The 13,788-nt window shown below is 41.6% G+C and overlaps 1 pseudogene; it reads right to left on the bottom strand.

The window, feature by feature from the left end:
* Positions 1-1,681: 1,681 nt before the first annotated feature.
* Positions 1,682-13,788, bottom strand: part of LOC144608087 (kinesin-like protein KIF17) — a 46,758-nt pseudogene continuing 34,651 nt past the window's right edge.

Below are 13,788 nucleotides of genomic sequence, written 5' to 3'. Positions count from 1 at the left end.
AACCTAGAGGTCAGTGTTACATTATACAAAATGTTTATCTTCAAAATCTATAGTTGAACCAAGAAACAATTATTGGAATCAAAGCGGAACCCAGACAGTGACTGACTGTTAGTTTTGAATGTAAGATGCTTGTGTCTGTTTATCTGCTTCAACAAGTACAAGACCACAGTGACAACAATTACAGCCAAGAGTGATATTTGCAAAGGGTTATGCTATCTGCAGTATTTGTGTGACATTACTAAAGGCAGCAAATAAACAACCAGACTCTCTCTCTGCTCCTGTTCCCTGAAGGATTTATCATATGCAGCAGTCGGCATTGACATTGATAAGTTTTGTATTCACCAGCCTCAATATTGTGAATATTACCCTGCTGTTCAGGCTATATATTTGTTTTAATATATGTGTTAGTTTCAATCTCCACTTTTGATTCCATTAAAACAACATAATTTGCAGGACTTCCTCAGTGTTTGAAATGTGTGAAAAGTAGAATTGTTTACAATGATTCAACAGGTTTAGGATACTTTCACAAGTTAACCTGACACAGGGCAGGTCATCAGAAAGGTTAACCCAATTAAAAGAGAGACACATAAATTAAGTACATTGGGTAATGAAAGAAAAAAACAAATGGAGCTCCTGGTAAAAGATGCTGGATTGGAATACTGCAGTGTATTTTAATGTCAAAACCATGAGTATGGAGGCTAAAGAGTTTGTTGAAGAAAGTCCAGATTAACTATGGGTCATAGTACTATTAAAGAAGATGCAATAAATTTGTGTCTGTTTTGTTGTTCATCACTTTGTCCTTTTCACTCCTTGTGCGGCATCCCATAACCTTTGCACATTTATGTGACGTAAAAATAAATCATTGTTTTATCAAGTGGGAATCTATGGTACTTTGTGAAACAATGTTGAATATATTAAAAATCTTTCCAGATATGGCAATAATATTAAAGTGTTGAACAACATTTGGAACAATAGACACATTTCAGAAAAAATACACATTTGGCATAAAGGTGCACCCAAGCTTTTTGAAATTTGGCTGCTTTATTGCTCGATGAAGTATTAAAATTTGAGTTCTTAGAGGTACTGACGAGGGATATTTCTATTATATAAAGACAAACTAAAGAGGAAGCCTTGAAATTTAAGAGGCAGTAACTGTTGATCAGACATGTCGACAACTGTCTTTCCAGAATTTAAAATTGCACAAATACCTTCAGAAATGTAGGGAGGAAATTAAGGTGCATCAATTCAGTTATTAATCATTGAGAGGGAAATTGAACTTTAAAAAGTGTCTGATTTGAAAGAATAAATAAAAACAAACCAGGATTTCTTAGATATAGTGGATGGTGATAAATGGGTTCAAGTAATTAAAGAGTAGTTGAAAGATTATTATAATAAACTGTAATAATGATTTGGTGTCATTCAGAACTGATAAAATATACTCTTGATGATAGGAACTACATGGAAAATTGTCATTAGTAGTTTAACGTAATATATATTCAAATTACTGAAGAAAAGCAATAAATAACATTTTTGTGAGCTGCTTTGGAACAGCCATTTGTTGCATTAGAGAACAGTAGGATACAGGTCTCAATGATGAAATAACAGACAACATCTCTATTACAGACAAGCATTTGTCAGGAGGTTCGAGTAAGACACTATCTCACAAAAATAAGCCGTTGGAACAGTAGCATTAATTTTCTTGGACACTTCTGAGCAGTTGGTATTACATCAGCATTGGTAGAAGCTCATGCCAGGATGCTGTTTGTAGTAATAAAAGCATAAGGGAGAGAAAATATAACAAATACCTTAAAAACAATACTTTATTGTAACCATTATGCATCAGGCAATGTCCATGAAAGGATTGTTTTTGTTTTTCTTGCGTTTGGTTTTGGTAGATGGTGCACGTAGTTCCAGTGATTCCAAACGGAAAGGCCTTGGCGTGGGCATATCAGGCGGCTGGGTTGGAGACACTGTATTTAGATTGGAGATAGCATGGGAAGATGATCCATTGTTAAGAGATACGCTATGCACTGACGCCTGTGTAAGCACTGTAATAAGAAACAACAGAACAATGTGAAAAATTGCTTGATACATTATAATTCAAATGTTTTGTAAACATACCAATTTAAATAATCTCAACTGTTCATGAGATCATATGCATCAGAAGAGTTTTGCCAGATTAGTTGCAAGTGCAGTATTCTTAGCTAAGTTCTGTATGATTTACTCATTCCAATGTCAATGAATTAATATAAGTCTGATCTCACACAAACAATTCGTAGCATAGGTATCATAATAAGCATTTAATTCCAGATTTGATTGTATTTGTCACAGTTAGATTTCACTTTTAAGCTTCTGGGCCAACGGTAATTTCAGCATCTCGCTATGCGTTCACTCAATTTCAAATCAAATGGTTGATAAGATGAAAAGTGAGCCCAATTTAGGCCCATCTTAACTATTGAGCTTTAAATACTGATAAACATCGAATAACAACAACCTGTTTAATAAATTTAAAAATGGACAATCTTTTGACTATGACAGACCAGACAGAAACATTATGGACGCAGGACTGGATACTAAAGGTTGCCAGGGGTGGAGAGAGTAGGGGGGAGGCTGGTGATGATAGGAACAGTGATTGCATGTAATAAAGCTGAAAGGATACCTGGTGATTCCCAAAACAACCATAAAATTTGTCCTTATTTGCATGTGCTCCCAGCATTTTGCCTTTAATCAGTCAGATTATCTGACCTTCTGATCAGCATAGGACTATTATCTATTTTTTTTTAGTTTATGAGGTGATAAAGTTGATGGAACAGCTTGGAGATTGCTGAGCAGGCCACCTTCAGACCACTTAAATCCTGGCAAGGCTGATCCATCATAATATCACTGAGAAGTGGAACACTTTTTTAAATTTTTTAAATTTTTTTAAAGTTTTACAGAACGTTTTTAAACAAGTCATCCCTCCCAACCCCCCTCCCCATCCCTCCCCCTGTATTAATCCTTAATAAGAAAAAGAAAGGAAAGATAAGGAAAACAGAAAGATTGCCTGGGTGGTGGAAGTTCTGAACATGCTCCATGGAATTCCAATCAGAATAAACTATTTATGTATATGTACTTCTCACCCAAAAGGACCAACGAGAATATCAGCAACTCTTCTATGTGTATAGACCCATCTTTTGTAAATAAGGGCGCCAAATATTTAAAAACGTATCATATTTGTTCCTTAAGTTATAAGTAATTTTTTCAAGTGGGATACAATTAGAAATTTCATTATTCTAACGGTCCATGTTTAAATAGGAATCTGATTTCCAAGTAACTGCGATAGATTTTTTGGCTACTGCTAATGCAATTTTTATAAATTCTTTCTGATATTTATTCATTTTAAGTTGTGGTTTTATCCCTTCAACATCACCCAATAAAGAAAGTCTTGGGCTATGTGGGAGTTGTATTCCAATAATCTGTTCCAAAAAAACTCTTAAATTTGTCCAAAAAGGTTGAATTTTTGAACAGGACCAAGTAGAATGAAAAAAAGTACCAATTTCTTGATTGCACCGAAAATATTGGTCAGATAAGCTTGGGTTTATTCTCTTTAATTTTTGTGGTGTCATATATAATTGGTGTAAAAAGTTATATTGTACTAATCTAAATCGAACATTTATTGTATTTTTCATACTGTCAAGGCATAATTTTGACCAATTTGTTCCATCAATATTGATATTCAAATCCGTCTCCCATCTTCGCCTTGATATATGGATTCCTTGTTTAGGTGTCTTTTTTTGGATTAAATTATACATAATAGAGATAATTTTTTTAATTTGTCCTTTTTGAATTAGGTTTTCAATCTCCATAGGTTTCGGAAGTAACATTGTTTGACCCAGTTTATCTCTTAAATAAGCTCTTAATTGAAAGTAACAAAAAAGAGTATTATTTGATATTTGGTATTTATTTTTCAGTTGTTCAAATGACATCAATATACCTTTTTCAAAACAATCTCCTATATATCTAATCCCTTTTTGATACCATCTATATAAAAGCTGATTGTCCATTGTAAAAGGTATCAGTCCGTTTTGAATCAGAGTGGTCCTTGCTAATAAGGATTTCTTAGTTTCATCCTCAAAGTTTACCTTATTCCATAATCCGATCAGGTGTTTTAATAATGGAGATTCTTTCAGTCCCCGTATCAATTTAGGTTCCCATTTATATATAAAGTCTTCTGGTATATTTTCTCCTATTTTATCTAATTCTATTCTCGTCCATGCCGGTTTTTCTTCTTCAAAAAGAGATGCAATAAATCTAAGTTGATTTGCTTTATAATAATTCTTAAAATTTGGAAGTTGTAATCCTCCTGAATCAAATTTCCATGTCAATTTTTCCAACGATATTCTTGACATCTTACCTTTCCATAGAAATTTCTGCACACATTTATTTAACTCTTGAAAAAACTTCTGCGGTACTTGTATTGGTATTGTTTGAAATAAATATTGTAATTTCGGAAATATATTCATTTTTACAACATTAACTCTTCCTATTAATGTTATTGGTAACGTCATCCATTTATCAAGGTCTTCTTGAATTTTTTTTAGTAATAATAAATAATTTAATTTATATAAATTCCTCATATCATTATCAATTCTTATACCTAAATACTTTATACCAATTAAAGGCCATCTAAATTGGGTTACTAATCGACATTCGGTATAGTCTCCTTTAGTAAGGGGTAAAATTTTACTTTTATCCCAATTTATTTTATAACCTGATACTTTGCCATATTCTTCCAATCTAAAAGATAGTTTACGCAACGAGTCTAATGGCTTTGTTAAATATATCAAAACATCATCTGCAAATAAGTCAATCTTAAATTCTTCCTGGTTAACTTTAAAACCCTTAATATCTGAGTCAGTTCTGATTAGTTCAGCTAATGGTTCTATCGCCAGCACAAATAAAGCAGGTGATAATGGACATCCTTGTCTAGTTGACCTTTTTAATTGAAAGGGTGTTGAAGTTTGGCCATTTGTCACTACTTTAACTTTTGGATTAGCATTTAGAGCTTTAATCCAATTTATAAAGGTTGTTCCTAACCCGTATTTTTCCAATACTTTATATAAAAAATCCCATTCTAACCTATCGAATGCTTTTTCTGCATCCAAAGCTACTGCTACACTTATTTCATCCCTCTTTTGTGCCAAATGCATTATACTAAATAATCTAGTTACATTATCTGCAGAATGTCTATTTTTAATAAACCCAGTTTGATCCATATGTATTAATTTTGGTAGATATTTAGACAATCTACTCGATAAAATTTTTACTATTATTTTATAATCTGTATTCAACAAAGATATAGGTCTGTATGATGCTGGTTTTAAAGGGTCTCTATCTTTTTTTGGTATTACTGTTAGGATCGCTGTCGTAAAAGACTCTGGGAGATTATGCGTTCTTCCCGCCTGATGTATTACCTCCATAAAAGGAGGAATTAATAATTCTTTAAATTTTTAATAAAATTCTGGTGGGAACCCATCTTCTCCTGGAGATTTATTACTCTGTAATGATGCTAAAACTTCTTTAACCTCTTTCAATGTAAAAGGCATATCTAATCCCATCTGTTCTTCTAAATTTAATTTTGGAAGGTTTATTTGTGATAGAAATCTTTCTATCTCGTTAATATCTTTTTGTGATTCCGACTGATATAATTCAGAATAATTTTTTTAAAAAGTTTCATTAATTTCTAAAGGTTTATAAGTAATTTTATTTGTATTTATTCTAATGGCATTAATCGTTCTCGAAGACTGTTCAGTTTTCAATTGCCAGGCAAGAACCTTATGTGATCTCTCTCCTAACTCGTAGTACCTCTGTTTAGTTCTCATAATTGCTTTTTCTGTTCGGTATGTCTGTAACATATTATATTGTAACTTCTTATTAATAAGTCATCCCATAAAACAAATTAACATCAACTGAGTTGGAATTTGTATCTAAAAAAAATTGAATTTGTCTTCTCATAAAATCACAGAACTCTTCTCGATTTAATAATGTTGAATTAAATCTCCATCTATAAGTCGTTTCCTCCTTATCCATCATTACCATTGTCATTATTAAAGGGGAATGGTCTGACAATATTCTTGCTTTATATTCAACATTTTTCACTCTGTCCTGTATATTTGTTGATAATAAAAAGAAATCAATCCTCGAGTAAACTTTATGTCTATTTGAATAAAAAGAATAATCTCTTTCTCTTGGGTTAAGTCTTCTCCATATATCGGTTAGATTTAAATCTTTCATCAATGACAAAGTTAATTTTGCTATTTTCGTTTTTGTAACTGTCCTAACTGATCTATCTAAAATTGGGTCTAAACAAAAATTAAAGTCTCCACCTATTAGTATTTTATCGTGAGCATCGGCCAAATTCAAAAAAGTTTCTTGTATAAATTTTTTATCATTTTCATTTGGTGCATAAATATTCATCAAAGTGTAGCAAGTCCAAACTGGGTGATGTTGCCAATAGAGTTTATTCTGCAGTGAAACCCGTGACAAACCGCAACGCACTTAGTTTAGGACACACACTTACTTAACTACCTAATCTTGAGAGTTTGACGCCAGACTGACGAATTCCCAGCGCTCCCGCACCTCGTGACCCGTTAGCCAATCCGAGGGTTCGAGACCCCCTGGCCAATCCATATGTCCCCACATGACCCCCCCCCCCAGAACCCTCAAAACCATACCTCACGGGCGCCCGGAACTCCTGCCCGGAACGCGTACGGAGAGGGGAGGCCGATACCGCCAGCGTGACAGGAGGCGGGGAGGGCGCTGCCGCTAGAGGCGATGGAGGGGCCACTGGAGCGGAGGGTGTAGGTGACGGGGAGCGCTTGATCGACAACGGCGGCCTGGGCCCAGCCGTAGGCGGCGGGGGGCCGAGGGGTGGCAAACAGGGCACCGCTGGCGAGTTCCCACCTGCAAGGTGAAGGTGACAGTCCCTCTTTTCAGCACCTGGAACGGGCCCCGGTAAACCGGCCAAAGAGGGGGGAGGTGGGAATCCTTTCGAAGGAACACGAACTCACAGCCCCGCAAGTCCGACAGGACGTGGACTGCTGTGCTTCCGTGACTGGAGGTCGGGACTGGAGCCAGAGAACCTACCCGCGCCCGGAGGGAACCCAAAACCGACGTAACGGACGGCGGCAAGGCGGGAGTGGAAGGAAGAATGTCACCCGGCACCCGCAGGGGCGAACCATAGACAAGCTCGGCCGAGGATGTACCCAGCTCAGCCTTCGGGGCCGTGCGAATGCCGAGGAGGACCCAAGGCAGCTGGTCAGCCCAATCGTGGCCGGTCAGGCGGGCACAGAGGGACGCCTTCAGCTGCCGGTGGAAGCGCTCTACCATCCCGTTGGCTTGGGGATGATAGGCGGTGGTCTGCTGCAAGCGAGACCCATACAGCTGTGCTAGCGCGGCCCAGAGGGACGAGGTGAACTGGGCCCCCCGATCTGTGGTGATGATAGCCGGGACGCCGAAACGGGCCACCCAGTGCAACGCCAGAGCCCGTGCACAGGAGGCCGCCGAGGTGTCCAACACGCTAGGAGCGCCTCCGGCCAACGTGTAAAACGATCGACCACCGTCAGCAGATGAGTATAACCCCTAGAGTGGGGCAACGGGCCAACCAAGTCCACATGGATGTGGACAAAACGGACGGGGGGATCCTCGAATTTCTGGTATGGGGGCTGGACATAGCGATGAACCTTGGAGGTCTGGCACGGAATGCAGGCACGTGCCCAGGCTGCCACCTGCTTCCGCAGGCCGTGCCAGACAAATCGGGCGGCCACCATGGCCGAAGTCGCCCTGATGGACGGATGTGCCAGGCCATGAATGGCCTCGAAAACCTTACGCCGCAGGGCGGTCGGCACCACCGGTCGAGGGCGTGGAAATCCACCTGTCCACCTACCGCGGCTACGGAGGGAATGGACGGCCGGGACAGGGCGTCGGCAACGGCGTTAAGCCTACCTGCAATATGACGGACATCGGTGGTAAACTCCGAAATCAGGGTGAGGTGCCGCTGCTGGCGAGCCGACCACGGATCAGAAACCTTGGCAAAAGCGAATGTTAGAGGTTTGTGATCCGTGTAGGCAACAAAAGAGCGGCCCTCTAAAAAATAACGGAAGTGGCGGACCGCTAAATAGAGGGCTAGGAGCTCCCTATCAAACGCACTGTATTTGAGCTCAGGTCGAGAGAGCTGCCGGCTGAAAAACGCCAGGGGCTGCCAGTGACCGTCGACCTGCTGCTCCAAAACCCCACCCACCGCCACGTCTGAGGCGTCCACCGTCAGAGCCGTGGGGGCGGAGGAGCGCGGGTGTACGAGCATGGTGGCGTTGGTGAGGGCCTGTTTGACCGCGACAAAAGCCGCCTCTGCAGCTGCAGACCATACCAACTCAGCGGGGTTACCCGCGAGGCATTGAAAAAGGGGGCGCATGACCCAAGCTGCTGCAGGCACGAACCGGTGATAAAAGTTCACCATGCCCAAGAATTCCTGCAGGCCCTTGATGGTAGTAGGGCGGGGAAAAGAGCGGACCGTGTCCACCTTAGTGGGCAAAGGAGTGGCACTATGGCCCGGTGGATTTTTAAACAGTTATAAACAGTTTCCTTACTTAATCGGCGGTTTTCTAAAAAATTTCGAGGGAGCTGGAAGACCACGACCTGAACCTACGTCATCACGTGACGACCCCTTGATATCAGTGGGTTGTTCTCACGATTCAGCAATCCAGTTCTGCTGAGATATTTCAAGGTAAATGATGGCTGAATAGCAAGGAGATTATCGTCGTGCCAGAGAGATAGATTGTCCTACATGATCAAGAACATAATCTACAGTATCTATTTAATATCAAGAAGCAATAAAAGTATGATTACATTACCAGCATTACTCTAAGACCTTTTCATCAACTGATGAAAAGTATACAGAGGAGCAAATTTAGAGGGAAGCAAATTCAGTTGTAGTGTTCAAAAGTGGGAGCTGGGTAAGTAACTGAAAGGAAAGAATTTGCATGGGTGTAGATATAAGGTGGGGAAGCTGGACTAGTTGATTGTGATATAATTTGTGACATAGATCAAGGAAGATTACAGACAGGCTGTTTTGCTACTGAATACTTGGTTCTAGAAAACATCGAAAAATAGGTAGAGGAGTAGGCTATTCGGCCCTTCGAGCCATTCAATACGATCATGGCAGATCATCTAAAATCAGTACGCAGTTCCTGCTTTTTCCCCATATCCATTGATTCCTTTAGCCCTAAGAGCTAAATCTAACTCTCTTGAAAGGGGGAGTGCTTAAACAGCATTTAAGCAGTGTCTAGACAAGACTTGAATTGCCTTGATGTAGAAAGCTATGCACCAAGTGCTGGGAGGTGGGATGAATACAGAAGGGTGGCCACCGGTCGTTTTAGGATGGGCCGAATGGCCTGTTTCCATGCTGTATGATTCATTGACTCTTGTGACCAAATTCTCCCACCAGAACTACTCCCACTATTTACACATGCTGAATAATGAATTGCTGCTTTCCCAGTTTCAGTCCTCACCTTGCTCAAAGTCACAACATAAATATTTATTTTTAACGCAAAGCAGGATTATTATGCGTGATCAGTTCTTCTTTTATTGCTGTCAACTAGAATCTAACAGTGTACTACCATAGAGAAATCAATTTCCTCACAAGAAGAAAGTAGAATGATATACAGCTCAGAAAAGTAAAAAAAATTCAAACAATGTGGTACAATAGATAATTAAAATCATTACAAAGTAATGTCAATACCAAAATTTACCTTATCTTACTAACTTTCATTTAAGCTCCTTAATTGGTAGCAAAGGACTGATAGGGCAATATGTGAAAATGATGCTTTGCATGTTACAATAAGTAAAGGAAGCTACTTGACACATATTCAAAAACATTTAGGCCAAAAATCTCAGATTTCAAAAGACACACACATCAAAGAGGTTTTGAAGACTGTTTTGATGCAGACATTAGGAATATTAAAACAAAGTTTGCAGTTGTGATCATTGAACCAGAACAAGTTCTTCTATTAAAAGCAGAAAACACAGTAAACTATCTTGTGCCCACATTTGTTATCAGACCTGACTTGGAATTTGATATTTCTGCTTGTGTGAATTATGTTCATATTTATAGAATTGGTTTAACTCCTTTAATTATGGACTGTCATGATACTTACTGAGACTTCGAGCAGGATCCGTATTCAAGATCTGACTGGCACGCTTCGACCTGAAGTAGTTGTTGGCAATATTCTCACTATCACTACGGTTGAGCATTTGTCTGTAACGATCTTCTTCCTATAAATCAATCCAAAAAAATTTAATCCAGAAAGTGCAGGATCCAGCTGCTACTTTGGTTCAGGAACCCTCCGAGCTAGAGTGCCCTCCATAATGTTTGGGCCAAAGACCCATAATTTATTTATTTGCCTCTGTACTCCACAATTTGAGATTTATAATAGGAAAAATCGCATCTGGTTAAAGTGCACATTGTCAGATTTTATTACAGGCCATTTTTATACATTTTGGTTTCACCATGTAGAAATTGTTGTACTTCGTGGTCCGGTACCTGTTGTACCTTTGTTGTGACTCTGGAAGGACCACGAGTACACATGTTTAAGATGTTATCATGGTGGAGCTTAACTCCAGGCTGTTTATTCCAAGGCCGCCTGGATCCAGAGTGGCTGCCTAATCACACCAATCACTTATATACACAGGCATACAAAGTAGTCCTTGGGATACACAAAGTAGTCCCAAGCAATATCACAACATCCCCCTTGTCTTATATATTACAACATCCCCCTTGTCTTATATAAAATCTTTGTTTTGTCTACATTTTGTTTTTTATATTGTTTTCTTTACCATTCTAGGGCTAAAATATATTTAACAAACAAAACCAAAACACCATTGCTTTTTGCAAACAAAACCAATAACACAACTAAACACAATTGCTTTTTTCGCCATCATGGTGGTCACTCCTCTGCGGAAGTTCACTCATTGCCAGGTGGTCACTCATCTCCGGGTGGTCACTCATCTCCGTGTGGTCACTCACTCTGTGTGGTCACTCATCTCCGTGTGGTCACTCCACAGATATATACATGTATATACAAAGCATCAAATATAATACATTAAGCTTTCAGTACACAGATCACTACACAGATCATTAAACACAAAATGTTCATTTTGTTCCATATCTTCCCCTCAAGAAGACATGCTGTGTAGATCAAACGTAGTGTAGGCTCTAGATGCTCCACCACCATGATTTGACTCACAACGCTGGGCTCCCACTGCTGGGCTCCCACCGCTGGACTCCCACCGCTGGGCTGGCACTGCTGGGCTCCCACTGCTGGGCTCCCACTGCTGGGCTGGCACTGCTGGGCTCCCACTGCTGGGCTGGCACTGCTGGGCTCCCACTGCTGGGCTGGCACTGCTGGGCTCCCACAGCTGTAATCGCGGTGCGATCGCGCCTCCGCTGCAGTGCGCGCTGGCCCCGCCCACAGGTGCTCCCCGGCAGCTGCCGCTCAACATTGAACGCGCTGCCGCTGTGGTGCGCGCTGGCCCCGCCCACAGGTGCTCCCGGCCCCGCCCACAGGTGCTCCCGGCCCCGCCCACAGGTGCTCCCGGCCGCTGCCGCTCAAATTCGAACGCGCAGCCGCTGACCCAGGGCCGTCCCGACACTCTTGTCGCCGCGCCTGGGTAAGTACGCAGTGCCTCGGCCTTACCGGTCGCCACACCTCCGCGGGTGGTCGGTCCCTCCGGTCGTCGCACACCTCCGTGGGTGTCGGTCTCCTCCGGGTCTCTCCTGGTCGCCGCACACCTCCCTGGGTGTTGGTCTCTCCCGGTCGCCGCACACCTCCCTGGGTGTCGGTCTCCTCCGGGTCTCCCCCGGTCGCCGCACACCCCCGTGGGTGTCGGTCTTACCGGTCGCCGTACACCCCCGTGGGTGTCGGTCTTACCGGTCGCCGCACACCTCCGTGGGTGTTGGCCTCCCCCGGTCGCCGCACACCTCCCTGGGTGTCGGTCCTACTGGTCGCCGCACACCTCCGTGGGTGTCGGTCTTCCCCGGTCACCGCACACCTCCCTGGGTGTCGGGTCTCCCGGTCGCCTCCAGTCTCTCCCCTGCGAAGCAGTCGCAGGCTCCTAATCCCGGGCCTGCACAGGTGCTGGGGCGCGATGTGGGCCTTCACACACCGCCCTTTGCAGCTTGCAGCGTCACGTCGGCAGCTCGGCGCTGACTACTGAGCAGGTAAGTATACCTACATATATTGGCCCCTTACCGAGCGGGAAACTTTTTTCGTTCTTTAGGGCTCTATCTTTTCTTCCTGTTAACCTTTTTGCTGGGTTCCTTTTTGTTAACCACCTTCTCTTTTTTATGCACTTGTTAACCTTTTTTGTTGTTTTTTTTGTTGTTTTCCTTTTCTAGGCTAAACACCCAAACCGCTGCCACCATGTTGTTCTTCGTGGTCCGGTAGCTTTGGTGACTCTGGACGGACCACGAGTACACGTGTTTAAAATGTGATCATGGTGCAGCTTGTACTCCAGGCTGTTTATTCCAAGGCCGCCTGGATCCAGAGTGGCCGCCTAATCACACCAATCACTTATATACACAGGCATACAAAGTAGTCCTTGGGATACACAAAGTAGTCCCAAGCAATATCACAACAGAAATCACAGCAGTGCTTATACAAAATCCCCCCATTTGAGGACACCTTAATGTTTGGGAAACATGGCTTCACAGGTGTTTGTAATTGCTCAGGTGTGTTTAATTGCCTCCTTCATGCAAGTATAAGAGCTCTCAGCACCTACTCTTTCCTCCAGTATTTCCATCACCTTTGGAAACTTTTATTGCTGTTTATCAACATGAGGACCAAAGTTGTGCCAATGAAAGTCAAAGAAGCCATTATGATACTGAGAAACAAGAATAAAACTGTTGGAGACATCAGTCAAACCTTAGGCTTACCAAAATCAACATCACTAAGAAGAAAGAGAGCACTGGTGAGCTTACTAATCGCAAAGGGACTGGCAGGCCAAGGAAGACACCCACAGCTGATGACAGAAGAATTCTCTCTATAATAAAGAAAAATCTCCAAACACCTGTTTGACAAATCAGAAACACTCTTCAGGAGTCAGGTGTTGATTTATCAATGACCATTGTCTGCAGAAGACTTCATGAACAGAAATACAGAGGCTACACTGCAAGATGCAAACCACTGGTTAGCCGCAAAAATAGGATGGACAGGTTACAGTTTGCCAAGAAGTACTTAAAAGAGCAACCACAGTTCTGGCAAAAGGTCTTGTGGACAGATGAGACGAAGATTAACTTATATCAGAGTTGATGGCAAGAGCAAAGTATGGAGGAGAGAATGAACTGCCCAAGATCCAAAGCATACCACCTCATCTGTGAAACACGGTGGTGGGGATGTTATGGCCTGGGCTGCTGAAGGTACTGACTTACTTATCTTCATTGATGATACAACTACTGATGGTAGTAGCATAATGAATTCTGAAGTGTGTAGACTCATCCTATCTACTCAAGTTCAAACAAATGCCTCAAAACTCATTGGCCAGCGGTTCATTCTACAGCATTAGATTTTGGGACATTCTGATTCTGTACCATTGCAACTACACAACAGATAAATGTCACTGTTAATCATTCAAATAGTTTGTTTCTGACCAGTAAAAAATAGTTTACCAACAATTCTCAGGATGGAATTGGTATATAAGAGACTTCCTGTACTTCAAATGTAGTATCACCAATCTTAATACCAATTCCTCCTTTCA

Source organism: Rhinoraja longicauda, chromosome 30 (assembly GCF_053455715.1).
Source record: "Rhinoraja longicauda isolate Sanriku21f chromosome 30, sRhiLon1.1, whole genome shotgun sequence".
Lineage (NCBI taxonomy): Eukaryota > Metazoa > Chordata > Chondrichthyes > Rajiformes > Arhynchobatidae > Rhinoraja > Rhinoraja longicauda.
This window is presented reverse-complemented; position numbering and strand designations above follow the sequence as displayed.